This window comes from Mercenaria mercenaria, chromosome 14 (assembly GCF_021730395.1).
Source record: "Mercenaria mercenaria strain notata chromosome 14, MADL_Memer_1, whole genome shotgun sequence".
NCBI lineage: Eukaryota > Metazoa > Mollusca > Bivalvia > Venerida > Veneridae > Mercenaria > Mercenaria mercenaria.
Window position 1 is genome coordinate 50,334,046 of NC_069374.1, and position 22,033 is coordinate 50,356,078.

Sequence of the window (22,033 nt, forward strand, 5' to 3'; positions counted from 1 at the left end):
TGCGTTGTAACAATGCATATTGCAACACAACACTATTTATAGTGAAACCCCTCTAATAAACAAGAGTTAGAAATATAAGATGACTACATTGTACTTAGAAAAGCTGCATGCATACTGAGAGATGTCCTTGTGTTCTTTTTAACAATCAAGTTGGCTTAGGATATTCAGTAGAAGTTCACATGATTAATTCTGGATAAAGAATGGGATACTCCTTCAGTTGAAAACTGGATGAAATTTCCGAAAAGTTCTTTTTCTTTTCTTTTTCTAAAGTTGTTTTAATATACAGAAGTCGTAATTTAGCTCCAGTTTACCTCAAAAAATTTACTTTCAGTTCAGACTGCGTACATATATAACAACAATATAAATAAACGGCTTTTATTAAAGCATGTATAAATCTTGCATATGATAAACAGTAAAAACTAAATGTAGTGCTATCTTTACTTTCCGTCTTCAAACTTGTAAACAGGCATCTCCCGGTTTCAATCGCGTTTGTTTTTCTTTTAGGCTTAAACCAACCATTTTGCTTTAAATCGACTGAAAGCTTTATTAACATTTAGTTTGTTTTGATTAACTCGATTGCAACTACTCAACCAAAAGAGAACCAGTTACTGACCGGGAACTGCGCAAAAGGTTGTGCAGAAATAACTCCCGGAAATGCCGGTAAGAGCCAAGTCTTAGGTATTGGTGCAGCAGTATAATTATACAGTCCTTTGTGTAAGTAGTAAGCATACGCATTATTCTGTTTTTCTACAATGTGAAATATTTATTATAATTTTAAACCGCCAAACTTCACTGAATACAAGCTGGAGCAACTGATATGATTAGACCTTCCTGATAAAAATAACCGGAAAGGATAAACAGACTAAGCAAGAAAATACAATTACTCAGAGCTTTTAATTTCGGGGGAGAAAGTAGGTCACCTCCATGGGGATATTCATTTAACGTATAATGGCTTTGTCACAACGATAGAAAAAGCTACATATAAAATTTAAATAAACGGCTTAAAGAATAAAAAGTGACGTTTACAATGCTAAACTGTACAGACTTAATCTATAAAATAACGAGACATAATGCAACTTCCAGTAAATCACTAACCTGCTTGAATATAACCACATTAATATAGTTTTTTGACATCGTTTTATGTTAAGAAAAACAACATAGTGCGCAGTCTGTTCAGGATCCATGTTGTTTGCTTTCAATGCCTATTGCAATTAGAGAAACCGTTAGCAAACAGCATGGACCCTGACCAGACTGCGCGGATGCGCAGACTGGTCTGGATCCATGCTTGTCGCAAGCGCACTATGTTGGTTTTCTGATGGCACGGCTCATGTTGTTAAATCATTTAAAGTGTGTGACAATTCTTTCACCTTTGTGACACTTGGAGGCACTACATGGCATGATAAGCGCATAGACATGTAAATGACTGATGTGTGCAAAGGAAAAATTAGTTGAGCTATTCTTCTTTTTTCCATTCATTGTGCGTCTTACAGTTCCAAACATCCCATGCTTTTGTTTATTATTTGTGTATTTACGTATTCCAAGAAGTTTGAAATCTCCCTCATGTTTATAGGAGAATATTTAATTCTAACACTAGTGCTTAAAAAATATAAGCATATAAGAATATAAATATGTCCAACATTTGCAAACATTCATTATATATATATATTAAAGCGTGAGTCATGTTTACACTGATTTGTTCAATCACGTATGTTAACTATTATTGATAGCTTACCGTGTGCGTATTCTATTTAAATATACTTTTTGACGTAATGGTTTAAGAAAATTCATAGTTACTTGAGTAAAATGTTTCTATCATTTGAAGAAAGTAATACCAAAGAAAGCATCGAAAACAAGTAAAAATTACAGCTTTACCTTCAATTTGGTCCAAATTGTACAAATAGAAAAACTACACGACATTGATGTTTAGTGAATATACTTACAGATTTGATATTTGAAGCTTAATCCCCACTTACTCCGCACCATTAGTGATATAGAAGAAAAAAAGTCAAAAGTTGGACAGGTGCGCTCTTCTAAATGTTGTTGTTTATGTATTGGAAGGAGATTCTATAGGCGTTCAGTGTCAGTATGTCGCAATTCTCGACTGGTGTTTTCATTCTTATATTGTATTATAAGGAATTTCCCATATGAAAACCAATTCATGAACCTTAGTAATAGTCGGACAAGTAGTATATCTTAAAAAGCGATAGATTTGCAATTCTGAAACATCTGTTTTAACTTTGAAAATTCAAACAATGCACACGTGTTTTTTTATTTCTATACAAATACATAATAACGTAAATAATATGTTTTGAAATACATATATCGCTATGCATTTATAATTCGACTGAGGTAAAAGCTGTGGATAAGTTAAAAGTGCACACTTTATAAAGACTCGAATAATTGCAAACGTTGCAAACTTTAATTAAAAAGTACAACTCTTAAAGCCAGAAATACAAAATCTCCTTTGTCTATTAAAATGTCAAGGTCTTAAATACCTGTTTAACAGTTTTGTTGAAATAGTTTGATTACCATATAAGGAGATAATTTGTTTGACATGTGTATCACAAAATAGACCGTCTACTATGAAATCTGATATTGTCGTTCAAGGTAAATCAGCAATTCCAAAGTCGATATAAAATATACCCTAAATTTTACAGCCAATGTCAAATCTATCTTTCAATATCGAGGATCGTCATTTACAAAAGAATCATATGCGTTAAATATTTGAAGTAAACACCTTTGTTAAATATTTGTAAAAACATATATAAAGAGCATTTCTTTCTGTAGCTGTTCAATTTGAAATATGCTGTGTAAAAAAAATAATCATATATCGTACAGAGTTGTTTTTTTTTTAAAGAAAAAGGCTCCGTAAATATTTCTTTTCTCCATGAAAATTAAGCTTAGTTGTTTACGAAATCATGGTAATAGTTCCTCAAAGCAAAAATTTGCCATCCAGAAAAGAATTGTTAAAAAATCATGGAACCAGTCCTAGCACATTTCTCTTAATGCTGAGCGCCGAGCGAAAACCCATGACCTCCCGCACTTTAAGTGGGCGCTCCACTAGGCCTCCGAGACAGTAACATATAAATGAAGTGAAAACAGTTTAAAACAGTGAAAATGGACCAGGATGCTTTCAGGCATAGGTAGTATAGATTATAAAAGTGGCACAAAGGAAGACATTAAAACCCTATCGCACGTATTTGTCAAAACAAAATCACGTGGTTTCTTAGAAGTAACCGTTCATAGGTTGTGTTCAGTATATTTTGTTTTTAAGACCTTGTCTTCACTGTAATAGACACATCTAAACAAGCTTGAGTGAAGTCAGGGTAGGGACACGACATATTATGTTTGTTGAAAATCTTTTAAAGTGTTCAGAAGAACGACGTGCTTAATCGTGTGCCTCATTTTCACGAAAATTCGGAGAATGATGTTTCTGCAAGTAAAGTAACCAGCAAGGATAGTAAAGATGCGCCAAACATTCCTAAAGCCATTATCTATTTTCTAACGTAACCCGTCATACCTCCTGACTGTAATTTGGCGTTTTATTATATCTTTGTGTCTAAAGTCGCAAGGACACTTTGCGGATCGTATTGTAAATATTTCAAGTTAATCTGGTGACTGACGATTTAAATCAACCGGACTGGATGAAATCGCCGACCTTCTGAAGACCCTGATATCTTCCTCCGATACCGACACAATTATAGGCCTCGCAAGTTATTCGATGTCAGTGATTTTACCCGTCTGCCAATTTTAGAGAAAAAGGTCACTTTAAAATTTTTAGACATAAGGAGAATAATGACACATGAATATGTTAGTCACATTCGACAACGGACGAAATAATTTCAATTTGTTTCATTTTACTACCAATTCGCCCGTGCCTTTCAGTTATCATAGGCTAACACACAACGAAACGTGCTTAGTTACATCTCCCGTTTTGTCGTATAGAAACATGTCCAGTATCGAGTTTTAAAAGGTTTCCGCTAGTGTGGATTATCTGGCCCATTTAGAAGCACGGTGTTTTAAAATAAATTGCAAACTTTAAACATGTTTAAATAACTCAAAGTTATGCATTTCAAACACATGCAGATACTTAGTCGTTAGACCATTTTGGGCTCTGTCCTGGTTTAAAATTTGGCACAAAAGCAAAAAAGACAATCGAACATCATAACAACTCAAAAAATAATTAAATGAAAATCAATCTATTCGGCTTTAGATCATAGAAGTACCCACTGATCTGTTGTATTCTAAAACAAGAATATTAAGATTAATAATTATACCTTCAGTAAACCTGCAACGGACAAACTAGGGTTCCTAAATCAAGATGGTTTCAAAGAAAGTTTTCATGCATAACTTTTCATGGGATGAATTATTATAGCTGTCGCTCTGTTTGGATAGAGGACAAAATGGTCCAATTTATTGCAGGCATTCAAATCTATCTCAGTCAGTGGTAAATACTACATGGCGTTCAGCGGGCAATACTCTCGCCCAGTGGTTTATACTCTGTAGCAACAAATGGTTCTTAGTCAATCAGTAAATATCAACTAGTCTGATCGCAATGCATCCGTCGTCGTCGTCCGACATGAAAAAAATCTTAACTGGGTCAGCTGGGATAAAATTGTAGGTCAGCAGGTTAAAACATTGTCAAAACTGTAGAAAACGTAACATCTTGCATTTCCATCCCTTTGTCGTTATTATATGCCCGAATGGACGTATTTGTCATAACCCCGGGTTCCATCTGACCGTCAGTCTGTCTCTTCGCCTATCAATTAAAAAGTTCGTGTCTGCTCTGTAATTCTTGAACCCCTTAAAGTTTTCCGAAGAAACTGGTCATAAATGTTCACCACATCAATATGACGTGCAGGGCGCCTGTTTCGGATGGCTCACTTCTAAGTCAAGGTCACATTTAGGAGTCAAGGTCATAGGACTTTGTTTCGTGTCCGCTCCGTAACTTTTGAACTGTTTGAAGGATTTTAAAGAAACATTGCACAAATTTTCATCACATCGAGACAAAGTGCAGAACACATGCTTTGGATGCTGGCTTCAAGGTCAAGGTCACACTTAGGGGTCAAATGTCACATGACTTTGTTTCGAGTCCGCTATGTAACTCTTGAACTGCTTGAAGGATTTTAAAGAAACCTGGTATAAATGTTCACCACATAGAGACGATGTGCAGAGCGCATATTTAAGATGGCTCGCTTTAAGGTCAAGATTACACTTAGGGTCAAAAGTCACATGGCTTTGTTCCGTGTGTATATTGCTTTGCATTGCGGTGCTCTTGTTTTTATGTGGCAATCAGAGTGTTAAGATATTTTCTATGCTTAAGGGTACCTACCTACCTATTGACCGCATATGACAAAGTTTCAGACTTAAGCGATATTTTTGTAGAAAACATTCTATAATGATGGTAAGGTCTGGCTTATTATGTCACCGCAGAGGATAATATCTGGACTTGTCTTTCCGTCCTTCTGTTCGCCAGAGAAATGTTTTGTTAAACATATCGCAATATAAAGTATTTGATCTAGTGTCATAACACTTTATAAGTTGCGCATCTGCGACAAAGTTGAAAAGATGAGCTAGTCTGATCGCAATGTATCCGATCCGTATTCCATGGCCGTCGTCGTTCGTCCTACAGGAAAAAATCTAAACATGGTCAGCAGTGATAAAAATGTAGGTCAGCAGGTAAAACATTGTGAAAACTGTAGTAAACGTAATATCTTGCGTCTCCATGCCTCTGTTATTATTATACGCCCGAAGGGACGTATTTTTGTATGACACATGTGTTCATTTGGCCGTATGTCTGTCTGTGTGTCCGTCTGTCCGTTCGTGCCGGAGTTCATGAGTTACAGAGCGGAATGCTCTGTAACTCATGAACCCCTTGAAGGATTTTAAACAAACTTGATAAAAGTTTTTACCACATAAAGACGACGTGCAGAGCGCCTGTATCAGGTGACTCGCTTTAAGGTCAAGGTCATCTGACTTTGTTTCGTGTCCGCTCTGTAACTTTTGATCTGTTTGAAGGATTCTAAAGAAACTTTGCACAAATGTCCACCACATTAAGACGAGGTGCAGAGCACATGATTTGGATGCCAGCTACAAGGTCAATGTCACACTTATGGGTCAAAGGTCATATAACTGTGTTTCGAGTGCGACGTGTATCTTGAACTGCTTAAAGGATTTTAAAGAATCTTGGCTCAGATATTCACCACATTGAGACGACGTGCAAAGCGCAAGACTCTCTTCAAGGTCAAGGTCACACTTAGGGGGTCAACGGTCACATTAGTATTTTAAGTTTCAAGTCAATAGCTTTGATAGTAACAGAGATATTTGACGATATCAAAAACTTTAACAAAAAGTCTTAATTAGAAAGGGATATAATTCTGTAAAAAATCAAATCACAGTTATGGGGATTGTTTTTCCTGGTGTAGACCTCGATAGTAAATAACTATTTCAAGTTTCAAGTCAATAGCTTTGACAATAACAGAGATATTTGACTTTATCAAAAACTTTAACAAAAAATTCTAAGTTAAAAAAGAGGCATAATTCTTTAAAAATTCGAATCAAAGTTATGGGGATTATTTCTCCTGGTGCAGACTTTGATAGTAAATAACTATTATAAACTTGAAGTAAATAGCTTAGATTGTATATTTGACTTTATCAAAAACTTTAACCAACTGCGACTCCGACGCCGGCGCTGACGCCGGAGCGAGTGCAATAGCTCTACTTTTTCGAGCTAAGAACAGACACATCCAAATTTATATCACCTACCGCATAGTGATGATATAATAACCCAAACCCTATTGCCGTTATAAACTCTTTTTCCTATCGCGCATAATATAATCAAACTATGTTGAGACGGTCCCCTTGAAAAATCTATCGTCTTAGGTGTCCACATTCCACGTAGACTTAAATCGCAAATGTCTACTAGGACATGAAACTAGATCGAAAGCGGTCAAATTGCGTTATGGTTTCATATCATTACATGTACATGCGGGCAAATACTTGTTTTTTTGAAGTTCACTGTTTTCTATTATCTATGGGTACAATGTGTTATATACATGTCCTGTAATTTTATGAACTATGTTCACATTTTTTTTGTTTTTGTTTGAATGTATTTTTTCTTAGAATGATTTTGTAAACATTGCAACACGAGATATAAATTCAACACTATGTGATTATCGCTATTTTCACAATAAAGTGCATATTTCTAGTTTTTGCATGTAATATGCAATTTTTATGATGTTACTATATGATATATATCAAGAAATTATATTTTTGGTAACACTGTGATTTGTTCTGGTATATGACATGCCTACATCGGTAATAGGTTTACTCAACCAAAGAATGGGTCCTAAAATATGGTATTTTCTTTCACAATGTTGATGCACTTGAAAATTTATGTTTTCGACATTGTGTGCGGAATAAATAAGGAAGCACTGTAACCTTCCCATAGAGTATTTCAAATTATATCTCATTTAAATTATTTTGCCGCTTATTTTTAAAAAAAACCCGGATAACAATTGGTGGAACAACAACACTTTCAGCGAAATTTTTGGCTCGTTATGCGTTTTCCACTTTTACCATATACGTAATACTGTATTTAATAGAATGTATCTGCCTAGAAGCATCCCTGTTTATATAAGGTCTTTAAATTTATCTATGTATATACTAAATAAAAAAAACCATAAAACTCAAGACTTCTTTAATTTTACCTTTTTACTTGATTTTGCAAGACCACTGAAAAGCTGTAGTGTCCTTGTCACGGTTTTTTAGCATATCCGTAAAATGAGGATGTTGAATTTCAGAAGAAGCTTGCTTTATAACTCAGATGGGATCATTGCACAGGTGAGATATTGTCACTGAGATCATGATACAGGTCATATATCGTCACTGAGATCATGATACAGGTCAGATATCGTCACTGAGATCAGAATACAGGTCATATATCGTCACTGAGATCACGATACAGGTCATAAATCGTCACTTAGATCACGATACAGGTCATATATCGTCACTGAGATCATGATACAGGTCAGATATTGTCAATGAGATCATGATACAGGTCATATATCGTTCCTGAGAACATGCTACAGGTCAGATATCGTCACTGAGATCATGATACAGGTCAGATATTGTCACTGAGATCATTATACAGGTCATATATCCTCACTGACGTCATGATACAGGTTGGATCTAACGGCACACTGAAGTTCTGAGTTGTCGATATGCTGTAGGAGCATGCTATCTACGAAAGTGTCTACGATTAGAAATGTTTTTTTTATTATAAGTCGTTTGGCTTGAAATTTTTTCTGTAACAATGAATAAACTTTCTTTACATCGGTACAGTCATCGTTCAAACCACAATTCGTTTAACGAGTTTACTGAATGAAGTTAGTGTAAGACTGGACTTCACAAGGTTAATACAAACGTTACTGTATGATTACTACCCGTTTCACGGCGTTGTCCTTCCGTTTTGTCAGAACTTCTGTGTAGTTTGTTGTCTTGTATCTTATTGGGTTTAAAAGATTTCCGCTTTCTTCTCTGACCTTACTTTTACAATGAAATCCGCTTCTATGTGAAATGTATCTAGGGATTGATGTGTAAACTTTCAATCCAAAATATATCGTTGCTATTGACATAAATATTGGCAGTAAATTGTTTGCAAAACTTTAATCAAACTAACTTTATCGAAAACGGACATCATATGCAACAAATATTTTATAGAATTATTCTCATGTAATCAGTATAAACTCTTAATGCCTGCGATACACAATTAATTAAAATCATGTACTCAATTTTTCATGTACCATCTAGTGTTTTTTCCCCCATTTTAACATTTACAGTGTATTTTAACCTCCCAATAAAGACTACATTTTGGCTCATCTAAGGGTGGTCTATATAGAAAAGTTTGACTGTACGTGCTAATTTCCTATCAGGTGTGATATTGGATCGACGGTTGTCTCGGAATTCAAAGATACATAGTCGTGGCTATTGTTAAATTTTACTCAACCAAACAATATAAATGTATATTATGAATGAATATGAAACAAAATAAACATTAGCCTTACACCGAGTAATGTGCACTAGTTCTCTCATAAACTATAGTGCATTTTATTTGACCTGGCGGGGCGTGCTTTAGTCAATACCCAAAATTTGACCTTCTTTAGAAATTTACTGTCGCCTGCATTATTGTTCATCTGTTACAAACACGTGATGAATAAATTACATTGAATAGAGGTTTTTACATTAGCGAAGGCATAGGATTCGTATTTTTGTACCTTCACTCGATCTATTTTTCTACTTTCTATGTGCAGTAGGATTGAAATATATGCTTTCTGCTCATTTTTGCTATGTCGCCAAGTATACAGAACCAAATAATAACTCTGTTGATAGCACAGGAGTATACCTGTGCACCAAAACTACATGCAGTATTTTGAAAGAGTGTTCATTGTAAATGCGGAAGGACATTTTGTATAAAATGGCTTCGTCCCTGTCATACATTTTACTGTCGCACGAAACTGTTCCAACCTACCGTAACATTAACTAGTAAATTTACAAAGTATTTTGAAAAAAAAAAACAACGTATAGATGTGTCAAAATTGACACAAACTGATATAACTTTATTAAGATAACTTCCTTGTTATTATCTAATAAGTAAATATTTCAGATATTATTGTTACCAGATCATCTATATTTTGTCGCGATTTTAAATCTTTCCTCCGTAATGGGGACTTCTTCAAACATACGTGATAACAATTGGTCCGAGAGCTCAAGGACTTTTATTGCAACAATTGAGGCCAATAGAAGTGTATACATTTTTGGAAACAATATTTCATATCCTCCATGAAAACCCATTTCGTAAATGTCAAAGCCGTGCCTATCTATATTTTATTCACTTGTGTTTGTGATAGAGGAGGTAAAATTCACTTGTAAAATAAAAGAGGGTAGGGTAAAGTTTAAGTCTGCCAGTTTCTTTACTGTTTAATTACAGTAACAGCTGGATCATAAGTAAATGTTTATATGTCAAACAATGACAGCAATAAGGAATTCATCAAAATGGAATGAAGGGCAAACTTGATATTTAAGGTCAAAGTTCAAATTCATGTGAAAATCACAAAATTTGACATATTTGAAACTTATTTTTATTCTCATAAATTGGTTAGTTTTTCATAAACCACTCATTTTTAACTATGTAATGTGTATATATATCAGTAAAACTCAAAAATACAAATATCATTGCAAAATGTCAAGGTCAGCCATAATAACTGAAGGTCAAATGTCGATTTCATGCCCAAATGTTAAAACTGTTACCATTGCCTTTTCTTATCTGTTCAATATGTCTGTATATTATCAGTCGCTGAAGTTAATTCATTTTAATGTTTTATGTCAGGCAAAGTCAGCGGTGCAAATGTAACAGCAAAACCACCAAGGATAAAGCTAATATGAGAGGTAAAGGTCAAATTTGTGTGAAAAAAAATGCAACAATAGCTTCCTTTTTGAAAAATAACATACCTGTTTACATCATTAGTAATTGCTTGTGATTTAGTTTGATATATATATGTCCCACAATGTCAGTAAAAATATAGTGTGGAATGAGTCAAGTTCAAATGTGATGTTAAGGGTCAAAGGTCATTTTCAAGTAAGGGATGAAAAAATAACTCTTTATCTTTTCTCTTTGTTGATAATAACTTGTCAATATTAGTAAATGACATCTGTTCAATTTAATGTATAACTGTTTGGCAATGTCTGTTATACACATAATATTTCGAAACATTCAAGGTTAACCATAATATCAAAGGTCAAAGAGTGAGTAAATGTTGCAAAATATCACTTGATTTTAATAATTATTTTTTGTTCAAAAGTTTTTGTCTTGTCATGTTAGCAACAGATCACAGATCTATATTCATTTTACTGTATATTTGTCAGACGGTGTCATGAAAGAGAAAATAAGTCAAAGTCAAACCTGGTTTAAAGGTCAGGGATTCATTTTCATATAAAAGATCACAGTAGTAGTAATCTTACACATTACTATGTTCAAAAATAGCTTGTTGTTACAATTCACTGTTAGAATGTGTATATATGTCTAGCAAGGTCAGCAATTTAGGTCTTAAGTCTCGAATTGGTCAAATTTAAATGTGATAATAAGGGTCAAAGTTCATTTTCAAGTAAAATAATAAATAAAAAAAGATAGCTCTTTGCCTTTTCTCTTTGTTGATAACATTGTGTCGATATAAGTCAATGATATCAGTTCCATTTAATGTGTAAATGTTAGGCAATGTCTGGTATGCACATACAATATCAAAACATTCAATATCAACCATAGTAACAAAGATAAAATAAAGTGTGTAAAATGTTACAATAGTATCACCTGTTTGTAAAAATAGCTTCTTATTATTCATTGTTTCCAATTTACTTTTATGTATACATGTTTAGCAAGGTTGGTCATAAATTGTTGAACCAGTCTGATTTTCAGGGAGACGAGACACAACTAGGGTACCAATACATCATTCTGACAAAGTTTGGTCAAAATCCCCCCAGTAGTTTCTGAGGAGATGCGATAACGAGAAATTGTTAACGGACGGACGGACGGAATGACGGACTGACGGACCACGGACGCAGAGTGATTTTAATAGCCCACCATCTGATGATGGTGGGCTAAAATACTGAGTTACATGCGGTAACAGTTCTCTATTTTGCCTTCATTCTTTAGATTACATTTTAGGAAAAAATGCTGGTAGGTTTTACTTCTGCCCCAAGGTAATTTTTGAATGAAGTGAGCAAAATTCAAAACAGACCCGGAGGATTCGACCTTAATTTTTCAATGTTCGAGTTAGGATTCTGTCTCATTAAAATAATATTTACAGTTTTATTTTTTGTTTTATCATTGTTTAACAATAATTTGATGTTTCATTTATCAAAATTAATGCTATAATGAATACTCTGCAAACGTTTTAACAGTGGCCATCACATTGAAATTTGTCTCCACTTGAGCTTGAGGAAATACCATAAATTATACAAAATTTACAAAAAAAACGGCCCTGTTAAAGTTGTTTAAAATTTGCAACAAAGTGCGAAACATGGTCAACCATAAGAATATACAAAGAAAATGCAATTTTTAAAACTTTACTATTAGGGGTCCAATACCTTAAGCCAATTATATGCGATACTGCGTAAAACGTCCCTGAGCTTTTGTTATGCAATATCGCTGCACTAAGCCATTTAAACTGCGGACTTACTGCCTCGGCAAAATGCGTTGTAGCACAAAGCATAATGTAAAACATCAATATTTATAGAGATATCTCTCTAATAAACAAAGCATTATGTAGCACATCAATATTTATAGAGATACCCCTCTAATAAACAAAGCATAATGTAGCACATCAATATTTTATAGAGAAACCCCTCTTATAAACAAAGCATAATGTAGCACATCAATATTTATAGAGAACCCCTCTAATAAACAAAGCATAATGTAACAGATCAATATTGTATAGAGAAACCACTCTAATAAACAAAGCATAATGTAGCACATCAATATTTATAGAGAAACCCCTCTAATAAACAAAGCGTAATGTAGCACATCAATATTTTATAGAGAAACCCCTCTAATAAACAAAGCATAATGTAGCACATCAATATTTTATAGAGAAACCCCTCTAATAAGCAAAACATAATGTAGCACATCAAGATTTATAGAGAAACCCCTCTAATAAGCAAAACATAATGTAGCACATCAAGATTTATAGAGAAACCCCTCTAATAAACAATGCATAATGTAACACATCAACATTTATAGAGGAACCCCTCTAATAAACAATGCATAATGTAGCACGTCAATATTTATAGAGATACCCCTATAATAAACAAAGCATAATGTAGCACGTCAATATTTATAGAGAAACCCCTCTAATAAACAAAGCATAATGTAACACGTCAATATTTATAGAGAAACCCCTCTAATAAACAAAGCATAATGTAACACGTCAATATTTATAGAGATACCCCTCTAATAAACAAAGCATAATGTAGCACATCAATATTTTTAGAGATACCCCTCTAATAAACAAAGCATAATGTAACACGTCAATACTTATAGAGAAACCCCTCTAATAAACAAAGCATAATGTAACACATCAATATTTATAGAGAAACCCCTCTAATAAACAAGAGTTAACAAGATATTAAGTGGACTACTAAGAAAAGTGGCGTGCATATTGAGAGACATCCTTCTATTTGTACAATCAAGTTGGCTTAGATTATTTAGTAGAAGTTCACATGATTAACTCTGGGTAAAAAATAGGACACTTATTCAGCTGAAAACTGGATGAAATTTCCGAAAAGTTGTTGTTCTTTCCTTTTTGTAAGACTGTTTTAATATACGGAAATCGTAATGAATTAGCTTCAGTTTATCTCTCACAAATATTTTACTTTCAGTTCAGACATTCAAACCATAATTGCGTACATATATAACAACAGTATAAGATAAGATTTTATTAAAGCGTGTATAAATCTTGCACATGGTAAACAGTAAAAACTAAATGTAGTACTATCTTTACTTTCCGTTTTCAAACTTGTAAATAGGCATCTCCGTTTCAATCGCGTTTGTTTTTCCTTTAGTCTTAGTTTTAAACCAATCAGTTTGCTATTGACTTAAAGCATTTATTAACATTAAGTTTGTTTTGAATAATGCGATTTGTCCGATTCCGACTGCAACTACTCAACCAAAAGAGAATCAGCAAGTTATTGACCGGGAACTGCGCAAAAGGTTGCGCAGTAATAACTCCCGAAAATGCCTGTAAGAGGCCAGGTCTTAGGTTTTGGTGTAGCAGTATGTACAGTCCTTTGTGTAAGTAGTAAGCACACGCATTATTCTGTTTCTCTAAAATCTAAAATATTTATTATACTTTGCTTTTTAGTTCGACTATCCGAAGAATAAGTATAGCTATCCTACTCATCATGGCGCCAGCGTCGGTGTCGGCGTTGGCGTCGGCGTCACAACTTAATTAAGATTTTCGTACCAGTCCATATTTTGGCAAAGTCTTTTGAGATAAAGCTTTGAAACTTTCAACACTTGTTTACCATCACCGTGGCCAGTTATAGGCAAGAGCACATAATTCCATCAGGGATTTTGGCTGAATTATGGCCCCTTTTGACTTCAAAATCATGGTTAAGGTTTTCGTACCAGTTCATATTTTGACAAAGTCTTTTGAGATAAAGCTTTGAAACTTTCAACACCTGTTTACCATCACTATGTCCAGTTATAGTTAAGAGTACATAAAACCATCAAGGATTTTGGCTGAATTATGGTCCCTTCCGACTTAGAAATCTTGGATAAGTTTTTCGTACCAGTTCATACTTTGTATAAAGTGTTTGACATATGACTTTGAAACTTTTACCACTTGTTCAGTATGATAGTCTCTATCTGTAGGAAAGAGTACATAACTCTGTCTTATATTTTGGCTGAATTATTGCCCTTTTTGGACTTGGAGATTGGTTCTGATTTCATACAAGTCCACGTTTTGTCAAAACTATTTGACATATGGCTTTTAAACTTTGAACACTTGTTTATCATCATGATTTCCATCTGTATGCAAGAGTACATGACAACATTTTTGGCTGAATAATAGCTCTTTTTGGACTTTGAGATTGGTTCACACATTGCCATTTAGTGCAAGACTTATCGGAATCCACAGATACAGGAACATAATTTGTCGAATGTATTTTTTTCTTTTGACTGAATATCTGTAGAAATATTTTGACCCCATTCTTCAATCAGTTATTCGAATAGTCGAGTGCGCTGTCATCCGACAGCTCTTGTTAAACTTAAAAAATTCACAGAATATAAACGGGAGCAACTGATATGATTAGACTTTCTTGATAAAATAACTAGAAAGGATAAGTAGATTAAGTTGAGAAAATACAATTACTCTGCAAGGGCTTTTAATTTCGGGAGAGAAAGTAGGTCACTTCCATAGTGATATTCCGTTAATGTATAATGGTTTTGTCATCACGATAGAAAAAGCAACATATAAAATTTAAACAGACTGCTTGTAACAAAAGAATAAAAAAATTGACGTCTACAATGCTAAACTGTACAGACTTAAGCTATGAAATAACAAGACATAATTATGCAACTTCCAGTAAATCACCTACCTGCTTGAATATAACGACATTAATATAGTTTTTTTTACATCTTTTATGTTTGCACAAACATCCGCTTAAGATAAGGAAAGCGCTTTTCGATACTCGGGCGGGCCGTATGTTCTCCGTGACGATTTGATAACAGATATGACTGAAATAAGGTTAAGATGACGTTAAACCAAACCAAACAAAAAAATAAAACAAACGAAACTGAAATCCCTCAATTTCTTCAATGTATGCTTTCCCTTTGCAAATATATTCTATTATGCAAACGTTTACCGATGTTGATGTAAAGGGTTGTTTTTCAGCAATGCGTTATTTACCACGTTACATGTATTAGGCCGCGTTATTACAAATCGGTTTCTTTCTTATTTTCTGTTTATCTCAGTAACGCACACGTGTTCGAAGCAAGTGTTCGCCCATTAGCATGTACCTTCCTGTATTTTACCATCAAGCTTCGAGTTTCAAAGTCGGTTTTACATTTGCAGGAATACCTTTTTACATTTGGAACAAAAAAACAACGTTAATTACATTTATGACTGGTTTTATGACCGAAGTGACCAGCGTCATTTTTTACATTTTGAACGTTTGTGAAAGATTTTACATATGAGCCGCGCCATCAGAAAAACAACATAGTGCGTTTGTGACTGCGCATCCGCGCAGTCTGGTCAGGATCCATGTTGTTCGCTTTCAATGCATATTGCAATTAGAGAAACCGTTAGCGAACAGCATGGACCCTGACCAGACTGCACGGATGCATAGGCTGGTCTGGATCCATGCTTGTCGCAAACCCACTATGTTGGTTTTCTCATGGCACGGCTCATGTGTTGTTAAATCATTTCAAATGTGTGACTGTTCTTTCACTTTTGTAACCATTTTTACACTTGGAGGCACTACATAAAACAAGTAAATAACTGATGTGTGCAACGAAAAGTTACCTGAGCAATTCTTCTCTTTTCCATTCATTGTGCGTCTTGCAGTTCCAAACATCCCATGTTTTTGTTGATTAATTGTGTATTTACGTATTTCAAGAAGTTTAAAATCTTCCTCATGTTTATAGGTGAATATTTAATTCTCACACAAGTGCTTAAATAATATAAGCATATAAGAATATAAATATATCCAACATTTGCAAAACATGCATTAAAGCTTGAGTCATGTTTACACTGATTTGTTAAATCACGTATGTTAACTATCATTGATAGTTTACCGTGTGCGTATTCTATTTAAATAATTTTTTATACTTTTTAGCGTAATGATTTTATGAGAATACATAGTTACTTGAGTAAAATGTCTCTATCATTTAAAGAAAGTAGTACCAAAGAAAGCATAACAAAAAAAAAAAACAATAAAAATTACGGCTTTACCTTTAATTTAGTTTGTACAAATAGAAATACTACACGGCATTGTTGTTTGTGAATATACTTACATATTTAATATTTGAAACTTAATCCCTAACTACTCCGCACCATTAGTGATATAGTAGAAAAAATTCAAATGATCAATTTTAACAGGTGCGCCCTTCTAAATGTTGTTGTTAATGTATTGGAAGGAGATTCTATAGACGTTCAAGGTCATTATGTCGCATTTCCCGACTGGTGTTTTCATTCTTATATTGAATTGTAAGAAATTTCCCATATGAGAGCCAATTCATGAACCTTAGTAATAGTAAGACAAGTAGTATATCTTAAAACAGTAATGGATTTGCAAATTTGAATCATCTGTTTAACTTTGAAAATTTAAAAAATGCACACGCGATCTGTTTTTCCATACAAATACATAATAACGTAAATAATATGTTTTGAAATAAATACATCGCTATGCATTTGTAATTCGACTGAGGTACAAGCTGTGGATAAGTTAAAAGTACACACTTTATAAAGACTAAAATAACTGCAAACATTGCAAACTTTAATTAAAAAGTACAACTCTTAAAGCCAGAAATACAAAATCTCCTTTATCTATTTAAATGTCAAGATCTATATACCTGTTGAACAGTTTTGTTGAATTAGTTTGATTACCATATAAGGACATGTGACATTCTATACATAGAGCATGACGTCACACATTCCATGTTGAAAATAGTACTTACCCATAATCCCCCGAGCAAAAGTACACAGGTGCGACAGTATGAAAGCGCTACACTGTGTCACAAAATAGACCGTCTACTATGAAATCTGATATTGTCGTTCAAGGTAAATCAACAATCCCAAAGTCGATATAAATATACCCTATATTTTACAGGCAATGTCAAACCTGTCTTTCAATATCGGAGATCGTCATTTACAAAAGAATCATATGAAGTAAACACCTTTGTTAAATATTTGTTAACAATATATACAAAGAGCAATTTTTCTATAGCGGTTCAATTTGAAATATGCAGTGTAAATAAAATAATCATATATCGGTACAGAGTTTTTTAAAAAAAAAAAAAAAAAAAAAAAAAAAAAATAGGCTCCGTAAATATTTCTTTTCTCCGTGAGAATATAGCTTAGTTGTTCACGAAATCAAGGTAATAGTTCCTCAAATCAATTTTTGCCATCCAGAAAAGAATTTTAAAAAAATCATGGAACCAGTCCTAGCACATTTCTCTTAATGATGAGCGCCGAGCGAAAACCCATGACCTCCCGCACTTTAAGTGGGCGCTCCACCACCAGGCTTCCGAGGCGGTAACATATAAATAAAGTGAAAACAGTTTAAAACAGTGAAAATAGATCAGGTGACTTTCAGGCATAGGTATGTATAGATGATAAAAGTGGCACAAAGGAAGACATTAAAACCCTATCGCACTATTTTTCAAAACAAAATCACGTGGTTTCTTAGAAGTAACCATTTCATAGGTTTCGTTCAGTATATTTTGTTTTTAAGGCATTGTCTTCAGTGTAATAGACACATCTAAACAAGCTTGAGTGAAGTCAGGGGCGTGACATATTAAGTTTGTTGTAAATCTTTTAAAGTGTTCAGAAGAACGACATGCTTAATCGTGTGCCTCATTTTTACGAAAATTCGGAGAATGATGTTTCTGCAAGTAAAGTAACCAGCAAGGACAGTGAAGATGTGCCAAACATTCGCAAAGACATTATCTATTTTCTAGCGTAACCTTTTATACCTCCTGCCTTTAATTTGGCGTTTTATCATGTCTTTGTGTCTAAAGTCGCAAGGACACATTGCGTGTCGTATTGTAAATATTTCAAGCTAATTTGGTGACTGACGATTTAAATCAACCGTACGTAAATGAGCTGGCCACAGGATGAAATCGCCGATGAAGACCCTGATATCTTCCTCCGATACCGACACAGTCAAAGGCTTCGCAAGTTATTCGATGTCAGTGATTTTATCAGTCTGCCAATTTTTGAAAATGGTCACTTGACATTTTTTAGACATAAGGAGAATAATGACACATGAATATGTTAGTCACATAATGGACAACAGACGAAATGATTTCAGTTTATTTCATTTTTCTACCAATTCACCCGTGCCTTTCAGTTATCATACTAAGCTAAACATTATAAAGAATCACACAACGAAACATGCTTAGTTATATCTCCCGTTCTTTCGTGTAGAAACATGTCCAGTAACTAGTTTTAAAAGGTTTCCGCTAGTGTGGATTATCTGGCCTATGTTTACATTTAGAAGCACGGTGTTTCACAGTAAATTGCAAATTTTGAACTTTTTTAAATTTTGCATTCATAAAACATGCAGAAACTTATGATTTGGAATATTTTGGGCTCTACCCTGGTATAAAATTTGGCCAAAATCCAACAAAGACAATCGAACATCATAACATCTCCAAAAATAACAATTAAATCAATCTATCAAAATCAATCTATTCTGCTTTAAATCATGGAAGAACCCACTGATCTCTTATATTCTAAAACTAGAATATTAAGATTAAAAATTACACCTTTAGTAATCCTGCAACGGACAAACTAGGGTTCTTTTAAATATCAAAATATACCCGTAGTATTTGACTGATCTATAGTTTGCTGAAATGTCTTACTTTATCACTTCTATACCGGGGGGGGGGGGGGGGGGGGGGGGGGGGGGGGGGGGGGGGGGGGGGGGGGGGGGGGGGGGGGGGGGGGGGGGGGGGGGGGGGGGGGGGGGGGGGGGGGGGGGGGGGGGGCGGTCAATATTGACAAAATAATCATATTATTAAGCTAAAAAAAGCTAAACAATTATATGAAAGAGACCTTAATCATGAATGGTTTCAAAGAAAGTTGTCATGTATAACTTCTCGTAATATGTATTGTTATAGTTGTCGCTCTGTTTGGATAGAGGACAAAATGCTCCAATTTATTACAGGTGTTAAAGACCTTTTCTGGGTCAGTGGTAAATGCTACATGGCGTTAAGCATGCAATACTCTCCCATAGTCAATTTCGGTCTGTCGTATATACCCTGTAGCACCAGATCGTTCTTATTCAATGTTATATACTGTATAACCCTTAGTCAGCAGATATTGTATAGCCCAATGTCTATCTTAGTCAGTGGTATAAACTGAATGGTCCAATTTGTTTCCTTTCTTGTAAATGTTATAAACCATAGCGCACTAACTCTATGTCAGCTAGTAAATTGAATACTGTTCAGTATAGCTCTAAGATTATCTCGGTTAGTTTTAAATACCTAATACTATATAGAGCGGTCAGTTGTATATGATATATAAGGCCTAAAAAGATTTTTTTTGTTTCCGGTAACATGCTCAAAAATAGGGTAAGTAGGTCGAAAACTATTATTATCATTATTATTATTATTCAAGGAGACTTTTCAGAAATTATTTTTCTGTCAGAAGATGAAAACAAATAAGGGGTTATGCCTTTAGAGCATCAGTAAGTTGATTTCTAACATCACTGGCCATCGACGGCCATGTTTAAAGCATTAAAAGTGCAGTTTTGAAACTTTTTGTTCGAAAAGGCTTTTCAAACATTTAGGGTTGGGCCAAAAATTTAGGGTAGATCGGGATACCGGAAACAAGCATCTTTTTACGCCTAATTCAGTATATACTACAAAACTCCTTTAAGTCAACCACTTTTATTTTGTTGTGCATGAGTAACATACTTATTAAGTTAAGAGTCCTCAACGCATTTGTACATGTACAGCAGTCGTGATGAAAACAAGTGAGCAAATCAATTAGAAAAATGCTGATAAAATGTCATTTCTTTCTTCTTGTTTAACATAATACTTTATTATACTTACTGAACGCGCATAAAGTTTTAGGAGCGTGTAACTTGATATTTATGATAATAACATTATTTTACGTTTTTAAACTTTATTAAATAAAGAGACACTGGTTCAGGAAGTAGTCGCCTGTTAAATATTTATTGCTATTTTAGGACATGAAACTAGATCAATAGCGGTCGAATTGCGTGTCAGTTTCATATCGTCATATGAGGGGAAAAACTAGCTTACTCGCATGTTTGTAGAAATTGACTGTTTTCCATTTTTCGATATACATGCCCTGTAATTTTAATTATCCTGTTAACCTTCTTTTGTTTTTGTTTGTTTGTATGTTTGTTTTTTAGGATGATTTTGTAAACATTGCAACACGAGATATAAATTCAACACAAAATGATTATCGCCATTTTTACAATAAAGTGCACATTTTTAGTTTTAGCATGTTATATGCAATTACAATCATGTTACTTTATGAGATAGGTGTCAGAAATTATGCTTTAGATAACACTGGGATGTGTTCTTGCAAATGGTATATGACATGCCTATTAATAATTTCACACAACCAAAGAATGGGTCCAATATGAGGATATTTTCTTCGTTATGTTAATGTACTTGAAAATTTATTATTTCACATGTGTTGGCACAAAATAAGGAGCCACTGTAACCTCACATAGAATACTTCAAATTATTTTCATTTAAATTATTTTGCTGCTGTTTTATAAAAAATCGGATAACAATTGGTGGAACAACAACAATTTTAGTGAAGTCTGTGGTTGGTTATATATACGTTTTCCACTTTTACCATACATAGTATATACGTAACATATATATTTAATATAATATATCTGTCTAGATTCATCCCTGTTTATATAAGGTCTTTAAATTTATCTATGCATATACTAAATGAAAAAAGTGTTTTTTAATTTAATTTTATTTTATTTTTTACTTGGTTGTACAAGACCACCGAAAAGCTGTAGTGTCCGTGTCACGGTTTTGGCATATCCGTAACTTCAGGAAGAAGCTTGCTTTATATCTCAGTTTAGTCCTGTGTCCCAGTCATACTGTCAAAATAGTACCAATTTAATCTTAACCACTTGTTTGAAAAGGTGGGTCTTTACTTGATAGAAACGTGCAAAATTTTCAATATCTACTTTTATTAAAAATTCAAGGAGTTCGTCAAAAATAACCGTATGGTAGTAGAAAACGTTTTTGAATGTATAGTAAGTATTTGTTCGGATATGTTTTATCATTTTATGTTCAATCAATCTGAGTATAACCTTTACCCCGGTCCTAACCTTGTAAGTATGGTACCTGACAGTATTCAGTTTAGCCCTATCTTAATTTTATAACTGGCAAAGTTCGGTTTTCAAAACAGACGACTGATATTAAAATATGCTTGCTTCACAAGAAATATACACATACCTAAAATACTTTTAAAAACTGGTTGGTATTTTAACAATTACTGTTATTATGTAGTTATGGTTGATGATTTTCAATACCCCTTATGTTAAAAATAGACATGAGATGTCATTATCACTATGTAACATATATAAATAGAATTTCAAGTGACCGATTTCAACGAAACAGTTTTAAAGACATTTTTTGTTACATGGAAGACGAATTCACGGTATTTTGCCGTACATTCATATCACGCACCACGCGAATGCAACATGGTATAAAACCATTACACTTTGTGACTCTTCAATGTTGACGGTGATAATT

General features: G+C 33.9%; 1 protein-coding gene across 2 annotated transcripts in view; it reads right to left on the minus strand.

Annotated features, from left to right (window-relative positions):
• Positions 1 to 17,003, minus strand: part of LOC123527609 (E3 ubiquitin-protein ligase DZIP3-like) — a 52,856-nt gene extending 35,853 nt beyond the window's left edge. Inside the window, exons 1-2 of one of the 2 annotated variants that reach the window (XM_053523460.1) lie at positions 16,568 to 17,003; positions 16,077 to 16,224 (exon numbers count right to left, since the gene is read on the minus strand). The gene's annotated coding sequence lies outside the window, so the exon portion shown is untranslated. Of the gene's footprint in view, positions 1 to 16,076; positions 16,370 to 16,567 lie in introns of those variants that run through there. The other variant, XM_053523459.1, reaches the window with a different exon arrangement.
• Between the last annotated feature and the right edge of the window lie 5,030 nt (positions 17,004 to 22,033).